Source organism: Toxorhynchites rutilus, chromosome 3, assembly GCF_029784135.1.
Source record: "Toxorhynchites rutilus septentrionalis strain SRP chromosome 3, ASM2978413v1, whole genome shotgun sequence".
In the NCBI taxonomy this organism is placed as follows: domain Eukaryota; kingdom Metazoa; phylum Arthropoda; class Insecta; order Diptera; family Culicidae; genus Toxorhynchites; species Toxorhynchites rutilus.
In genome coordinates, this window is record NC_073746.1 from 196,697,997 (window position 1) to 196,717,091 (window position 19,095).

The 19,095-nt window shown below is 39.3% G+C and overlaps 1 long non-coding RNA gene across 1 annotated transcript in view; it reads left to right on the forward strand.

The window, feature by feature from the left end:
* Positions 1-18,380, forward strand: part of LOC129779839 (uncharacterized) — a 79,720-nt gene extending 61,340 nt beyond the window's left edge. Inside the window, exons 3-4 of the long non-coding RNA XR_008743784.1 lie at positions 17,800-18,024; positions 18,089-18,380. This is a non-coding gene — a long non-coding RNA (uncharacterized LOC129779839). The remainder of the gene's footprint in view (positions 1-17,799; positions 18,025-18,088) is intronic.
* Positions 18,381-19,095: the final 715 nt, after the last annotated feature.

Below are 19,095 nucleotides of genomic sequence, written 5' to 3' on the forward strand. Positions count from 1 at the left end.
GCAATTTGGAAGGCAAACTAGAGGGGAATGAACTCTCTGAGCTCGGAACTTTCGGCGACTGAGCAATAATCGATTGCGGGCGCATACAATATTGGATACGGAAATATCCTACTGATGGGGAAGAATAATCTTCTGAAGCTATCCTGTTAATTGCGATTGATTGAAAAACCACAAAACCAAATGTATTTGGTCACAGTGTTACATGGATAGAAAACATTCAATTAAACTCTTTCACATGAATATATTTTGAAAATTCCCAAAGGAACTGGCAGATTATTTTCAGTAACGATTAGATATTTCCACATTTTCCTCGATACTGGAAGCCCACCAGTGGTTAATGCCAACTCGATAACCACCTGTTAATAGCCGCGCGTGAATGTGTGTGTAGCGATGTCTTCCCAGGGAACCGTTTGTGGCATCACTCTCCTCCTGATAGATTCCCTTCTGGCCTAGGGTGCACAAACAGGCTCTTGGTGACACCGTTCATCCGCGCTTTCATGATAAATAAAGAGCTTCACCGCAACAGCGACAACATGCTCAAATCGCTGTTCAATTAGAACTGAGTGGATTTCCGAGCGCCGCCCGCTTATATACCGATTGGTAATTTCAATAGCCTGTTTTGAAAGCAATTTTAAGACTATTGAAACAAGTTTTTGGATCAAAAAGTAACAAGTATATAACGCGTAGACATTTTATCTTTCGAATGAAGTGTTTATCATACCATTTCGTTCAGTTGTTTAGGAGCTATTAACGCTCAAAATCTCGGTCTCCAGCGTAACGCTTTCGTTTTCGAAACTTTGATTTTACACCCCGGTATAGAAATGAAAGACGTAGTCCTACGTCAAAAATTAGTGGGTTATATCTATGATATAACCGCAAGGTTCACGTGGAACTACCTTAGCTTAGCAATCATTCGTTTGTATTGATTAAATTCTTGATTGAATGAAACAGTTTCCAAATTCAATTGAGTTCAATATATTTGCTCTGTGAGTGAAAAAAAATGGGTGGGTTATATCTATGATATAACCGCAAGGTTGACGTGGGACTATCTTAGCTTAGTAACCATTTGTATGTATTGATTGCAGTTTGCATGTATTTGCAATGGCAATTTCCCCAGACACCTTGGTTTAGAAGTCTTTATAGGTAATCAGATTTCAGTCGGAACAAAAATACTCCCGACCTGCATGAATTTGCAATCCCAATTACCCTGGACAACTTGTTTCTGAAGCCTGTGTTGGGGAAACATATTTTAGTCGGAACAAATTGCCCTCGACTTGCATGTATTAGCAATGCCAATTTTCCCTCGCTCCATGGATTTGAAGTCTGTGGTAGGGAAACACATTTCAGTCGGAACAAAAATGCCCCCGAATTGCATGTATTTGCAATGCTAACTTTCCCACGCTCCTTGGACTTGAAGTCTGCGTTAGGGAAACGCATTTCGGTGGGAACAAAAGCTGCCCCTACTTTCATGTATTTGCAATGTCGATTTCGCCAATGCTGCTTGGTTTTGAAGTCTGTGTTAGGGAACATATTTCGGAGAGAACAAAAGTCCCCCTACTTTCATGTATTTTCAATTCCGATTTCCCCAACGCTGCTTGGTTTTGAAGTCTGTGTTGGGGAAACCGTAAATCGGGCCAATCAAAACGAGGCAGTTAGGGCGTTTAGATAACGCTTAACATTTTACAGTTATTCAATTATTTATCTAATGAAAAATGACATTTTATTAATTGCGATAGATGCGTAGAAATATTCCCTATCAATTGATGCAAACATCTTTCCGATCCAGTAGAAAATGTTCGAGTTATAAGCATTCGAAATCTTGCATTTTTTCCTGCATGTTCAGTGTTTATGTATTCATTTTACCCCCCATATATTCCGGTTAGACGTAGTCCCACGTTTAAATGAACAAATGCCGTGTAAAGTCAATTCATTTATTGTGATTGATTGTTCTTCGTTACAAGTAAATTAAATGACGGACCTTTTACGTTTGGTATGATGACTAGAACAAAATATATGTACGGAAGAATTATCAAACGTTTGATGAACCAGCCTAAGGCTGAAAATCTTTCCAATAAAGACAAAAAAAAAATATCAAACGATTATTTTATTTTACATTTCCCTCTGAAGTTTACATCCCAAAAGTGTACATACTTCTCGAATCTCGAATTTGCTTGAAACTGGGAAGTTCATTCGCTTCTAGTGGCTGCACGATTTTCCCAGGTTCCTAAGTTTAGAAGATCATGTTAGGACAGACATATTCCACTCTGCACAAAGGCAAGCGAGGACAAAAGTACTCGCAGTTTGCATTTATTTGCAGAGCCGATTTCCCCAGAAACCTCGGTTTTGAAGTCTGCGTTAGGGAAACACATTTCAATCGGAACAAAAATACCCCCGATTTGTATGAATTCGCAATGCCGATTTCCCCACGCTTCATGGATTTGAAGTCTGTGTTAGGGAAACACATTCCAGTCGGAACAAAAATAACCCCGACTTGCATGAATTTGAAATACCGATTTCTCCAGGCACCTTGGTTTAGAAATCTCTATTAGGGAACACATTTCGGTGGGAACAAAAGCTCCCCCTACTTTCGTGTGGTCTTTTTCTTCTTTTTGGCTTTAAGAGGGTTTAAACTTTTCAGTTCACTCGCCTCTGGGCTCTTTCGTGTGCTTGCAATGCCGATTTTAGGTTAAAGTCTGTGTTAGGGAACATTTTTCGATGAGAACAAAAGTCCCCCTACTTTCATGTATTTGCAATGCCGATTTCCCCAAGGCTGCTTGGTTTTAATGGCTGTGTTAGGGAAACCGTAAATCGGGCCAATCAAAACGATGCAGTTAGGGCGTTTAGATAACGCCTAATATTTTACAGTTATTCAATTGTTTATCTAATGAAAAACAACATTTTGTTAGTTGCGATAGATGCGTAGAAATATTCCCTATCACGTGATGCAAACATCTCTCCTATCCAGTACGAAATGTTCGAGCTATAAGCATTCGAAATCTTTCATTTTTTCCTGCATGTTCTGTGTTTAGGTTTTCATTTTACCCTCCATATATTCCGGTTAGACGTAGTCCCACGTCAAAAAAACAAGAATCAAGTTTGTAAACAAAACGCAAAAACACAACACCAAAGGTTCTGTTCAGAACCCTCAACATGTTCATAAAGAGTAAACAGTAAACTAATCCATTTTTCAGGTAGATAGGTAGGTATTCACGTAGGAGAAGAAAATAAAAAAATATATTCGAAATATATATTTAGCAAAAGCTGTCCCCTTTGTATAGTCCTACGTCACCCCGGTTATGTCCCCGACATTACCCACCCGTCTTTTTATACAGACTGCTTTGGTGGCAAAACCAGCCACCGTAAAACACGGCACTATTCAGGGCCATTAAACATTTCAAAGAAGAGTTATTAAAAGTTTTTCACAATACCTATGCGTTCTAAAGTGACATAACATGACATATAATATAAACTGATTTATTTTGTTTGTGCTTGTTTTTGAACTTATTAGTGGTTGGGGTCTTTTAAATTGATCATTCAGATTTCACAAACCCATGCATGGTTTCCGAATTAAAAGTGGCTTCAAATTACAACACATTGTATGCAGGATGGCATTAACGAATTTTCTCGGTAGCAAGAACTGCTTTCTTTGGTTGATAACTGATGTTGAAAATTGACTGACGTTACATCTGCATTGTATAGAAACATAACTAAGGAGCAATATGATGAGCTATGTATTTCCTGCTGCTCTGTTCTTATTTTAAAGGACTTTAATTCGAAGGTCATCCGTCCCTGTATTTACTGGTGGTTTTCCAGAACGCTTATAGCTCGTTTATTTCTCAACAGAGAGTAGAGTTCGTCTCCAAAACCTCAGTTCTTTTTCATTTTTATTTACTTTGTTTGCGGAGACTATAAATCTTACAATTTATTCGTCTCCGAAACCACAGTTTAAGGTACGGCAATGTGCTCAACAGTGAAATATATGATAGTGAATGAGCTGATGACCACCTATGCATTCCCTATCACAGCCATCATTTTGATTGTACGATATGTACATACGCCGAAAGATGCCCGGCGTTGAACATTTAATAAGTACAAAGCCTTCAGAAAAAAATCAAGAATCAAGTTTGTAAAAATAGGAAGTGGGTTATATCTATGGTATAACCGCAATGGGGACGTAGGACTATCGTTGATTCGGTAATCATTTGTTTGAAGTTGAATCTGAATCCATTCTGAATGAATGAATAAATGAATATTTGGGGGACTTCGAAAACGAGAGCGTTACGTTAGAGGTACAAGGTTTTATGCATCCCATATTGGATACGAACATATCCTACTGATGGGGAAGAATAATCTTCAGATTACTTCTTTCCGGATGCTCCGATGTCTCAAGCGGAATCAATTTCCGATGCTGGTATTCTCTCGGTCGTCTTCTCTTCTCTTTCTGATAGATCGGCTTTTCTGCGCTCCGTCACAGTGACAAACACGCTGAATGCGTTTCAGGTTAGGTCAGGCCAGGTAATGAATCCCTTGCTCCCTCACCATCCAGATCGTCCAGACGTCTTGTCGATGTCCTCACGAAAAATGAATGCGATTCTTCTTCTTCTTCCTTTTGGGTTTAAACTTTTCAGATCATTCGCCTCTAGAATGCGTTTCACCACCAGAATATCGCTTAAGTATGCTTTTCGTGCGTGATTGAATCGAGAGAAGGTGTGGTTTACGGTGGTAATTTGGAAGGCAAACAAGAGGGGAATGAACTCTCTGAGTTTGAAACTTTCGACGACTGAGCAATAATCGATTGAAAATTATATAATTTCCGCGACGCGATGCCTGTTTTGAAAGCAATTTTAAGACTATTGAAACAAGTTTTTGGATCAAAAAGTAACAAGTATATAACGCGTAGACATTTTATCTTTCGAATGAAGTGTTTATCATACCATTTCGTTCAGTTGTTTAGGAGCTATTAACGCTCAAAATCTCGGTCTCCGGCGTAACGCTTTCGTTTTCGAAACTTTGATTTTACACCCCGGTATAGAAATGAAAGACGTAGTCCTACGTCAAAAATTAGTGGGTTATATCTATGATATAACCGCAAGGTTCACGTGGAACTACCTTAGCTTAGCAATCATTCGTTTGTATTGATTAAATTCTTGATTGAATGAAACAGTTTCCAAATTCAATTGAGTTCAATATATTTGCTCTGTGAGTGAAAAAAATGAACAAATGCCGTGTAAAGTCAATTCATTTATTGTGATTGATTGTTCTTCGTTACAAGTAAATTAAATGACGGACCTTTTACGTTTGGTATGATGACTAGAACAAAATATATGTACGGAAGAATTATCAAACGTTTGATGAACCAGCCTAAGGCTGAAAATCTTTCCAATAAAGACAAAAAAAAATTATCAAACGATTATTTTATTTTACATTTCCCTCTGAAGTTTACATCCCAAAAGTGTACATACTTCTCGAATCTCGAATTTGCTTGAAACTGGGAAGTTCATTCGCTTCTAGTGGCTGCACGATTTTCCCAGGTTCCTAAGTTTAGAAGATCATGTTAGGACAGACATATTCCACTCTGCACAAAGGCAAGCGAGGACAAAAGTACTCGCAGTTTGCATTTATTTGCAGAGCCGATTTTCCCAGAAACCTCGGTTTTGAAGTCTGCGTTAGGGAAACACATTTCAATCGGAACAAAAATACTCCCGATTTGTATGTATTCGCAATGCCGATTTCCCCACGCTTCATGGATTTGAAGTCTGTGTTAGGGAAACACATTCCAGTCGGAACAAAAATACCCCGACTTGCATGAATTTGAAATACCGATTTCTCCAGGCACCTTGGTTTAGAAATCTCTATTAGGGAACACATTTCGGTGGGAACAAAAGCTGCCCCTACTTTCGTGTGTTCTTTTTCTTCTTTTTGGCTTTAAGAGGGTTTAAACTTTTCAGTTCACTCGCCTCTAGGCTCTTTCGTGTGCTTGCAATGCCGATTTCGCTGCTTGGTTTTAAAGTCTGTGTTAGGGAACATTTTTCGATGAGAACAAAAGTCCCCCTACTTTCATGTATTTGCAATGCCGATTTCCCCAAGGCTGCTTGGTTTTGATGGCTGTGTTAGGGAAACCGTAAATCAGGCCAATCAAAACGATGCAGTTAGGGCGTTTAGATAACGCCTAATATTTTACAGTTATTCAATTGTTTATCTAATGAAAAACAACATTTTGTTAGTTGCGATAGATGCGTAGAAATATTCCCTATCAAGTGATGCAAACATCTCTCCTATCCAGTACGAAATGTTCGAGCTATAAGCATTCGAAATCTTTCATTTTTTCCTGCATGTTCTGTGTTTAGGTTTTCATTTTACCCTCCATATATTCCGGTTAGACGTAGTCCCACGTCAAAAAAACAAGAATCAAGTTTGTAAACAAAACGCAAAAACACAACACCAAAGGTTCTGTTCAGAACCCTCAACATGTTCATAAAGAGTAAACAGTAAACTAATCCATTTTTCAGGTAGATAGGTAGGTATTCACATAGGAGAAGAAAATAAAAAAATATATTCGAAATATATATTTAGCAAAAGCTGTCCCCTTTGTATAGTCCTACGTCACTCCGGTTATGTCCCCGACATTACCCACCCGTCTTTTTATACAGACTGCTTTGGTGGCAAAACCAGCCACCGTAAAACACGGCACTTTTCAGGGCCATTAAACATTTCAAAGAAGAGTTATTAAAAGTTTTTCACAATACCTATGCGTTCTAAAGTGACATAACATGACATATAATATAAACTGATTTATTTTGTTTGTGCTTGTTTTTGAACTTATTAGTGGTTGGGGTCTTTTAAATTGATCATTCAGATTTCACAAACCCATGCATGGTTTCCGAATTAAAAGTGGCTTCAAATTACAACACATTGTATGCAGGATGGCATTAACGAATTTTCTCGGTAGCAAGAACTGCTTTCTTTGGTTGATAACTGATGTTGAAAATTGACTGACGTTACATCTGCATTGTATAGAAACATAACTAAGGAGCAATATGATGAGCTATGTATTTCCTGCTGCTCTGTTCTTATTTTAAAGGACTTTAATCCGAAGGTCATCCGTCCCTGTATTTACTGTTGGTTTTCCAGAACGCTTATAGCTCGTTTATTTCTCAACAGAGAGAAGAGTTCGTCTCCAAAACCTCAGTTCTTTTTCATTTTTATTTACTTTGTTTGCGGAGACTATAAATCTTACAATTTATTCGTCTCCGAAACCACAGTTTAAGGTACGGCAATGTGCTCAACAGTGAAATATATGATAGTGAATGAGCTGATGACCACCTATGCATTCCCTATCACAGCCATCATTTTGATTGTACGATATGTACATACGCCGAAAGATGCCCGGCGTTGAACATTTAATAAGTACAAAGCCTTCAGAAAAAAATCAAGAATCAAGTTTGTAAAAATAGGAAGTGGGTTATATCTATGGTATAACCGCAATGGTGACGTAGGACTATCGTTGATTCGGTAACCATTTGTTTGAAGTTGAATCTGAATCCATTCTGAATGAATGAATAAATTAATATTTGGGGGACTTCGAAAACGAGAGCGTTACGTTAGAGGTACAAGGTTTTATGCATCCCATATTGGATACGAACATATCCTACTGATGGGGAAGAATAATCTTCAGATTACTTCTTTCCGGATGCTCCGATGTCTCAAGCGGAATCAATTTCCGATGCTGGTATTCTCTCGGTCGTCTTCTCTTCTCTTTCTGATAGATCGGCTTTTCTGCGCTCCGTCACAGTGACAAACACGCTGAATGCGTTTCAGGTTAGGTCAGGCCAGGTAATGAATCCCTTGCTCCCTCACCATCCAGATCGTCCAGACGTCTTGTCGATGTCCTCACGAAAAATGAATGCGTTTCTTCTTCTTCTTCTTTTTGGCTTTAAGAGGGTTTAAACTTTTCAGTTCATTCGCCTCTAGAATGCGTTTCACCACCAGAATATCGCTTAAGTATGCTTTTCGTGCGTGATTGAATCGAGAGAAGGTGTGGTTTACGGTGGTAATTTGGAAGGCAAACAAGAGGGGAATGAACTCTCTGAGTTTGAAACTTTCGGCGACTGAGCAATAATCGATTGAAAATTATATAATTTCCGCGATGCGAAACATTTTCCGTTGCGCGCGCATACAATATTGTATACGAAAATATCCTACTGATGGGGAAGAATAATCTTCAGAAGCCTGCTAATTACACTTGATTGAAAAATTACAAAATCAAATGTATTTGGTCGCTGTGTTATATAGTTAGAAAACATTAAAATAAACTCTTTCGCATGAATGTATTTTTCAACTCCCAGGGAACTGGCAGATAATTTTTCAGCATTGATTAAATTTTTCCAGATTTTCCTCGATGCTCGAAGCCCATCAGTGTTTAATGCTAACTCGATAACCACCTGTTAACAGCACTTGATTGAAAAATATTTGGTAGCAGTTTTACATGGATAGAAAACATTAAAATAAACTCTTTCACATGAATGTATTTTTCAATTCCCAGGGAACTGGCAGATTATTTTTCAGCAGCGTTTAGATCTTTCCGGAATTTTCTCGATGCTGAATGGCATCCAAACGAAAAAAAATTCCGCGCGTGTATGTGTGTGTGTGTGTGGCGGCTGCTTCGATGTCTTCCCGGGGAACAGTTTTTCGATGCTGATACTCTCTTGGTCACTATCTCTTCTCTTCCTGATGGCTCGGCTTTTCTGCCCTCCCTCACAGTTCCAAACAAACTGCATGTCTTTCAGGTTAGGTCAGGCTAGGTAATGAATATCTCGATCCCTCGATTCCTCGCCGTCCAGCTCGTCCAGCACGTTCAGCTCGTTCAATTATGATGTTACCTTGTCGATGTCCTCACGAAAAATGGATGGGTTTCACCACCAGAATATCGCTTAAGTATGCTTTTCGTGCGTGATTGAATCGAGAGAAGGTGTGGTTTACGATGGCAATTTGGAAGGCAAACAAGAGGGGAATTAACTCTCTGAGTTTGAACCTTTCGGCGACTGAGCAATAATCGATTGAAAATTATATAATTTTCGCGATGCGAAACATTTTCCGTTGCGCGCGCATACAATGTTGGATACGAAAATTTTCTACTGATGGGGAAGAATAATTTCCAGAAGCTTCCATGTTAATTGCGATCGATTGAAAAATCACAAAACCAAATGTATTTGGTTGCAGTGTTATATGGATAGAAAACATTAGAATAAACTCTTTCGCATCAATGTATTTTTCAATTCCCAGGGGAACTGGCAGAGTATTTTTCAGCAACGATTAGTTCTTTCCAGATTTTCCTCGATACTCGAAGCCCATCAGTGGTTAATGCTAACTCGATAACCACCTGTTAATAGAACTTGATTGAAAAATATTTGGTCGCTGTGTTACACGGATAGAAAACATTAAAATAAACTCTTTCACATGAATGTATTTTCCAATCCTCATGGGAACTGGCAGATTATTTTTCAGAAACGATTAGAGTTTTCCAGATTTTCCTCGATACTCGAAGCCCACCACTGGTTAATACTAACTCGATAACCACCTGTTAATAGCACTTGATTGAAAAATATTTGGTTGCTGTGTTATATGGTTAGAAAACATCAAAATAAATTCTTTCGCATGAATGTGTTTTTCAATCCCCATGGAACTGGCTGATTATTTTTCAGCAACGATTAGATCTTTCCGGAATTTTCTCGATGCTGTATGGCATCCAAACGAAAGTACTCCTTTCAATTTGGCCTGCAAAAAACTATTCTGAACTCTAATCCATCAAATTTTGAGCCCTGAAAAGGGCCGTTGATTATATGCTAAGCTCATATAGCACGCTCTCCTTGGATACGATGGGCCAGCTGAATGTCCTTGGGCATGATGTGACGCGTTTTGCGTGGATAGCACACAAATTAGTATCTTCGAATAGGCCCCCTGCAGCGTCATAATCGCGGAACTTTGGAAGCGCATGTTGGTTTTGAAGTCCTGAGCAATTCCACGAACCAAATGCTGCAAAGCTAACTTGCGGATCAGCAATTCGGTCGACTTCTGATAGCGACGAATTTCACGCAAAGTTCCAAGTCGATAGCGATGTGGCTTCTTCACCTTTCCTACGACTGGTGCGCTTATCCGAGCTGCTTTCGTGGTGCCTTACCACCGAAAGACTAACGAGCTGTCTGCTTGGTCCCTCAACAAACGTTTCCTCACGGTGCGAGAGTAGAGTAAGAAATGAATGAAAGCAAAGGAAGCGTCATTTTATAAACCATAAAAGTATAAAATGTAAACCCCATGCCCAAGGACATTCAGCTGGCCCGTCGAATTCAAGGAGAGCGTGCTATACGAGCTTAGCATATAATCAACGGCCCTTTTCAGGGTTCCAAATTTGATGGATTAGAGTTCAGAAAAGTTTTTTACAGGCCGAACTGAAAGGAGCATTTAGCGAAAATGGTGGTGTCGATGATAATTCGATACCGATAGGGGCCATGGATATGGATTTGATAGTGAAAAATATGAAATACATGACATGATGTGAATATTTCCTCATATCGAAGAAATCACCATGATGAAGCTGCATTATAAAATTATTTGTGTACGAATGCCGCAATTGATAGTCGACTCTAATTTGCGCTGGGTAATTTCCTCGGAGGACTCGATTCCTCCTTTGAGCATTAATAATCTCTTTCTGGCAAAACGAAGTGGTAGGATAATCACATTATTGGAAAGATAAAATGAAGATGTTTTCTGCCAAATTCCTTCAACCTCCAAACATTTCTTTCTCCCGTTTGTCGTTTTTGCGTTCGCTAATCCTTTCTCACAACACACATTTCTCGTTTGAGAAATTGTTGAGTAAACATCGTTTGCCAGTGCGCGTAGAGCGGGAATTCTTTAAGATTCATTGCAACTCTAATAAATTTCCGAAAGACGTGGTCTTACTTTGATCGCACTTGATTGAAAAATCCAAAACGAAATGTATTTGGTCGCAGCATTATATGAGTAGGAAGCAAATAATCGCTCGAAAATTACATGATTTTCGCGATGTGAAAATTTTTCCGTTTTCCATGTTATGCATCCAATATTGGATACGAAAATCATCTACTGATGGGGAAAAATAATATTCAGAAGCTTTCCTGTTAATTGCGATTGATTGAAAAATCACAAAACCAAATGAATTTGATTGCAGTGTTGTATGGATAGAAAACATTAAAATAAACTCTTTTGCATGAATGTATTTTTCAATTCCCAGGGGAACTGGTAGATTATTTTTCAGCAACGATGATAGTAACGAGGGTTCCGCGCGTGTATGTGTGTGTGGCGGCTGCTCCGATGTTTTAAGCGGAACCGTGGCATCACTCTCCTCCTGATGGATTCCCTTCTGGCCCAAGGTGCACAAACAGGCTCTTGGTGACACCGTTCATCAGCGCTTTCGTGATAAACGAAGTTCATCACAACAGCGACAACATGCTCCAATCGCTGTTCAATTATAACTGAGTGGGTTTACGAGCGGCGCTCGCTTATATACCGATTGGTGATTTCAATAGCCTGTTTTGAAGCAATTTTAAGGCTATTGAGACAAGATTTTGGATGAAAAAGTAACAAGTATATAACGCGTAGACATTTTATCTTTCGAATGAAGTGTTTATCATACCATTTCGTTCAGTTGTTTAGGAGCTATTAACGCTCAAAATCTCGGTCTCCGGCGTAACGCTTTCGTTTTCGAAACTTTGATTTTACACCCCGGTATAGAAGTGAAAGACGTAGTCCTACGTCAAAAAAATTATAGCAGGTTGTGTCCAAGATACGACCGCATTGTTGACGTAGAACTACGCTGTTATTTTATATAAGTCGCTTGTTTATACCTTCGGATTTTATTCTATAATGCTGTGAAATTTTAGAAACAACTGCATAGTAGAATAATCTCTGAAATGATTTTTTCATTGTAGAATCAGTTGACGATAATTGATTGATGATTCATTCTTGCCCTCGCAAAACAATCGTATGTCGCAATTTATTTCATGTCAATGCATTGAAAATTTACCTCGAAGGCTATTCCGGTGGCCTTTTTCGAAATTGACATAGACTCGGCTACAGTCGATTATATACATGTTGGAGCAGCACCATTATTCCATATCTCATAACTACATCAATATATCTTTGGCACCGCATGTAAACAACAACAATGACAACACTTGCAAGTATCAAATATCATGCTACATGTTATTTAGTATTGCCTCAAAGGAATCGCACCTCTAGATATCGTTCGTTCAAACTAAGCGTAAACCAAGCGCCAAACAAGCGTTCACCATAGCATGCATACAGAGCCATACATTGGTATTTGATTGGAGCTTGATTTTGGTTGCTGCCTGGGCGTTTACATTTTCGACCGACGCGCCGAAATCGCCTACTTCGCTGTTGTTCGGTGCGGTGTCACATTCGCGAAGGCTCGGTTCAGTGCGAGCGCTTTTCACTGCACCAACACCGCGTGCATCATTAGATGACGCTTACCTCGTAATTTTATTGCCCCTGGCAATGCGTTTGTGTGCTCCCGTGGCCGAGTGGTTAGCTTCAAACCTAACATGCCGGGGGTTCGGGTTCGATTCCCGTTCTGGTCGGGGAAATTTTTCTTCAAAGAAATTTCCTCTGACTTGCACTGTGGTCACGCGTATTCTAGAGCTTGCCACTCAGAATGCATTCAAGGCGTGTTATTTGGCATAGAAATCTCAACTAAGTACTAATGAAAATGACGCAAGTAATACTACGTTGAGACGGCGGAGTTCCTCTAGGAACGTTAGTGCCATATAAGAAGAAGAAGAAGAAGAAGAATGCGTTCGTTCGCAGGCTCGAGCCCTGAGCCTGCCTTCCTTTTCTTCTTACTCATCACACAGCGTCCAATTTATGACGCGGAAAGTAAAACACATGATACGAATAACGCGAGAAACGAACTGAAAAAAACCACACGACGATATCCAAGTTGGATTACCACTGGTGGTGTCCAATCTTAGATCGAAGCGCAGCGAAAGCAAAGTGAACTGGATTACTCAACAGTCCGATGCCGAATGAAAGTTTGCCTCAGCGAGATCCACTGTTTATACTCTAGGCAAGTATTCCCCTTCATTCTTCTTCTTTTCCTTTGTTCACGGAGACTTTAAATCCTACGATTTCCCCTCCGTTGGTCGTCGATAAGTTGCTCGTTATTGATAGCTCTGTTCGGGAAAGCACTCAAATGGACAGAACAAATGTATGGGAAAATAGAAACACTTAAAGTTTTCATGCATTTTAACCATTTACTAACCAGGGGATTCTAATGTATGGCATATTAAACAAATCTTACGGAATTTCGGATTCGTTTAGTATGTAAATCGCCAAAATACGTTTCATCATGGCGTATGCCATTATACGCCATGGCTGATGGCGTATAATGGCAGAATGTACCAGAACACTATTGGAAGAGCTATCAGGAATATCACTCTTGCGAATCAGCTTTATGAATTGGGGTTCCTCAAGTGGAAACAGTACATATAGTAAATATCGTCGCAAAAAAATAATATTCCAGCAAGACAATGCCATCTCCAAAACGTGAAGCAGCAAAATATTCATCGGTCTGTGATTTTCTGGCTTTGTCGATTTCGGTATCTTTGGTATTGGAAACGTCACCGTCTTCTTCAATGCTTTCGGTAACATACTATGCTGAAGTGAATCGTTTACGATCAGAAGTAGTTGGTTCTGAATTACATTAAATGACTCAATCATCACACGCTTCGTAACATTGTCTACGCCGGCGCAAACCTTTAAAGGTGTTACCATTCGCTTTAGTTCCCACATACTAATCGGTTGGGGCTCATCAAAGCTATTTTGTGACTTTTCATTTTCTTGTATTTTTGACGATGACGAAAAAAAAAGACGAGTGGGTAATGTCGGGGACATAACCGGAGTGACGTAGGACTATACAAAGGGGACAGCTTTTGCTAAATATATATTTTAAATATATTGTTTTATATTCTTCTCCTACGTGAATACCTACCTATCAAACTGAAAAATGGATTAGTTTATTGTTTACTCTTTATGAACATGTTGAAGGTTCTGAAAAGAACCTTTGATGTTATTTTTTTACGTTTTTTTTACAAACATTCTCAATTTTTTCTCACTATCTTATAGTTGCTTCTTGATATTTTTCTGAAGGCTTTGTACTTATCAAATGTTCAACGCCTGGCATCTTTCGGCGTATGCACATATCGTACAATCAAAATGATGGCTCATTCATTATCATATATTTCACTATTGAGCACATTACCGTACCTTAAACTGTGGTTTCGGAAACGAATGAATTGTAAGATTTGTAGTCTCCGCAAACAATGTAAATAAAAATGAAAAAGAACTGAGGTTTTGGATACGAACTCTACGATCTGTCGAGAAATAAACGAGCTATAAGCGTTCTGAAAAGCCAACAGTAAATACAGGGACGGATGACCTTCGGATTAAAGTCCTTTAAAATAAGAACAGAGCAGCAGGAAATACATAGCTCATCATGTTGCTCCTTAGTTATGTTTCTATACAATGCAGATGTAACCTCAGTCAATTTTCAACATAAGTTATCAACTAAAGAAAGCAGTTCTTGCTACCGAGAAAATTCGTGAATGCTATCCTGCATACAATGTGTTGTCATTTGAAGCCACTTTCAATTCGGGAACCATGCATGGGTTTGTGAAAACTGAATGATCAACTTAAAAGACCCCAACCACCAATAAGTTCAAAAACAAGCATGAACAAAATAAATCAGTTCATATTATATACCATATTATGTCACTTTAGAATGTAAATTATGATTCCTTGCGGTATTTCGGCTTTTTAAAAAAACCAACCGCTCTACTCGGAGTTCTCGATAAAACTCAACTTTATTCTTCTCGATTTGGTTTACATTTTTGATTTGTATACTTAAAGCTATCGTCTCTGATTCGAAGAATATATGCGCTGATCTGAGTCAGCAGAAAATGTGCTCTGGGATTCTGCACGCTGCTCGCGTGATGATTGCTGGGGGTGTTTTGTTTATTTGCTAGCGAATCATAGCTTCGTGGGTCTGGTGATAACTTGCATTGGTATTGTGAATAACTTTTAATAACTCTTCTTTAAAAGGTCTAATGGCCCTGAAAAGGGCCGTGTTTTATGGTGGCTGGTTTTGCCACCAAAGCAGTCTGTATAAACAAACTTTTTCCTTTTTCTACCTGCTGCCGTTTTGCGATTGCGTTTGCCACTCGCTGAAACTAGTTGTTGCCACCGAACCAAATGTGCTCTGTTCTGTAGGCGGGTTTTCTTATTGTCGTGAGCAGCTTTGCAAGCCAACTCGAGCACTCCGCCGGCCGAAATTCTATAACCGCTATTAGGTATACTGGTGCTCCGGAACCAATCCGTTGATGCGATGTGATATGAAACGATGCCATACAACCACACTGATTTACGGTTTGAAACAGAATGATATATTTTTCAGCGGATCCGCGCGTTTTGTACTTTAGCGGTACACGCTCACAGGATAGAGACAAATCGGCAGACTCAGCCAAAGGGGCGAGTCCAACGAGACGAACGAATGAGCGTTAAAAGGCAGCGATGGCAAAAAATACATTCATTACGATTTGTTCGCTCGTTGGATTCACATGCAGGCTAAAAGGGGTCCTTTTCAGGATCACAAAATTATCTTTAATCTAAAGAGTTTATTGTTTTGTTATCACTGGATATCCCCATCTTGTTCGGCTAAACCTTCCTGTTTAGCGATTGCGTTTGCCACTCGCCACAGCTTTCACAGTTGAAAAATTTCTTCCCATCCTGCTTGTGACATGTTGTACAGTAAATTACATTTAACGCGACGTGCCGAAGCACCGCTCAGTGTCGCATTGGAGGCGATTTTAACCTGTAATTGAACATTTGCGATGACAGTGAGTGGTACAGCTTTCACAATTGGAAAATTTCTTCCCATCCAGCTTGCGACATGTTGGGTCATAATTTGGACCCCGAACTCTATGTCTACAAAAATGTCCAACTAAATATGTCGCATTACAGGTCCGTCCAATCTAAGTGGTGCGGACTAAATCCATTTCATTTTCAAGCAAATTTATGGATTTTTGCAAGCGATTTCTTGCAATAAATTCTCAGACCATCAGAGGTTTTCACAGGTTTTTGAAAAATGAGATCTCTATTTATCACATCAAAGATATTTTAATCATCGTATTACATTTTTTCATAGTTTTAATACATAAAAAGTTTTTATATTTAGTTTATATCAATACACATGACGTTAGATCTATTTTTTGAGTAATTCATTAACACTTTGTCGTCCGGCGTAACCACAGTGGTTATGTGCGCAAACTAGCGCCTAACTGCCGGTGTCACCACAGTGATTACGTGCGCAAAATAGATCGCATTGCAGTGATGTCGTGAGCATAGTATCGCTCAGTAGCCGACGACAGTATTTCAGTATCTTTTGCATTCTGTTGGTGTTTTGTTTGGTAACAATAAATTGTATACGTCAGCGTTTTTCATGATTGCATAAGTACTTTTGCCCTGAAATCATTTCAGACGAAACAGACAATACGATTCTTCACAATGAATGAAAAATTTCATTAAATGTATCTATACTATACTTCAAAATTTCATGACAGTGAGGGAACAGAGTCGAGAACTTATTAGAACTATGAGATTGGTAAAACTTAACAGATTGTAATTTCCCGAGAATATCAAGAACAGCCGACGACAAACCAAGTAAACCGAATTAGCGCTGCCGCCGCCAAGCGAATCATTTTTTAGCAAACGTACGGTGCAACATGTGCGTCGCTAATTTCCTTAAAAATGACTCCTAGAGGGGTATCTTTTGAGCAAACGACAATGAGTTGATTCTCAAAGCCTTAACCCTTTCGTTACGAGCGTAGTCTATAGACGACATCCGCGCGACGAGCTGTGTGTACGAGCGTCGTCTTTAGACGACATAAAATTCATACTGCTCTTCGATCACATCAGCGCGATGTGCATACTTTTCGGCGCAGTACTCCGTACAGGGGTAGCACTTCGACGGAGCTCACTGCCGTAATGAAAGGGTTAATTGAACATCTTTGAGTAATATTAAGATTGACTAAATCCGAGCGAAAACGGAGACCGATGCCAGTCCTTGAGCATCCCTTCAACCTCGCACTGTTAGCCTATATCTATCTATATAAATGAAAATATAGATCCGTTCGTAAGCGGTCCTCGAAGAAGGGATGATCCGATTTTAGCCTTCTTTATTTTGTTGTATTCGTCTCTTCTCGTAGGTCAATATAGTGGAGAGAAAAATCCGAAAGTTTCCGGAAAATTCAAAAGGAATGTCGGAAAATTCGGAAAAATGAATTCCCATATGACCGAAAATTACATCATGATAAGTCCATTCAATATTTATATGATCACCCTAACGAAAAAATAAAAAAAGGGTCTAATGTTTTGCGATAAAGAACAAAACTACCACTTTCCATCGAAATCTGAGAACCACTATATCGGTTTGGCATGAAATGGCTGTATATGAAAAGATGTACATATGCAAAATATACAATAATATACAAAAGACAATCTCACGTGCATCGCGATGTACAAAGTATCAATGAATCTGGAAAAAATAACGTTAAAAGAGATTTCTACAGATCCGCACACTTTTACAGACATTTCCACATTTTTAACATATTTTCACAAACTTTTACAGACTTTTTCTAAAAATCATCTGGCAACTCTTCGTTCCACTTTTCATCGAATGTTTTCAATTCGCAGGAGTAAACATTTACGTGACTGTGACTTCGTTTGTTTTTATTTCATTCGGAGAAATATTATATCAGGGAAAGTGGACATCAAAAAAGCGTTGCTCAGTGAAAGAGTGCCCGAATACGAGTGAAAAGCTTTTATCGTATTCCTTCGAAAACGTATTTATAGACGCACTGGGCCGATTTTTGCGGAGACGACAAACTAGTTCCGAAGAAGGATTCGCGTATCTGTGGAGTAAGTACGATGTTTGAATTATTGAAAACCAAAAGTGTAGCAAACCTCTCATACACATTTTCAGGATTATTTTTATAGCGTCTTAATGCAGTGGACTGTAAAAACTGCTACTTAATCCCGCTGCGCGATACCAAAGCAGCCTTTATGCGGATTGCCCAGCGTGAGAAAAAAAATTCCCCCCGTGGGCGCGATGCAGACTGCCTTCATTGCAGTGATGCAGCGGGGATTTTCCATTCGCATGGAACTTCACATCACTGTGGCAGATTGAGGGACTCGTTTCATCGGAGACAAAACACAACACACGCTTAAACTATAACTATGTACATTGTGTTTTACATAATACTATAGAAATATACATGAAATTATACAGAGTTATAAATTATACAAGCACTTAAATTTCTTCTTAAATTCTGCTTCAAATTTGCTGCTGTTGCGTACACTCTGCTGTCTTTAATCGAACTGGTGTGCTGTCCTTGTACAGCAAAAACTATCATCCAATCCGTTGGCGGAGCATGTTCGATTCTTTTGCAGGAGAGCTGTGGATTGCACTTTATGCGGATTGCCCAGCGTGAGAAAAAAAATTCCCCCCGTGGGCGCGATGCAGACTGCCTTCATTGCAGTGATGCAGCGGGGATTTTCCATTCGCATGGAACTTCACATCACTGTGGCAGATTGAGGGACTCGTTTCATCGGAGACAAAACACAACACACGCTTAAACTATAACTATGTACATTGTGTTTTACATAATACTATAGAAATATACATGAAATTATACAGAGTTATAAATTATACAAGCACTTAAATTTCTTCTTAAATTCTGCTTCAAATTTGCTGCTGTTGCGTACACTCTGCTGTCTTTAATCGAACTGGTGTGCTGTCCTTGTACAGCAAAAACTATCATCCAATCCGTTGGCGGAGCATGTTCGATTCTTTTGCAGGAGAGCTGTGGATTGCACTCTAGGGTCTGGCGTCGAGGGATTGCATCGTATGCATGCATCTGTTCTCTCTTCAGTGCGCTTGCGACTGTACAATTTTGATAGAGATACATCGTTACATTTCAACCGGAAAAG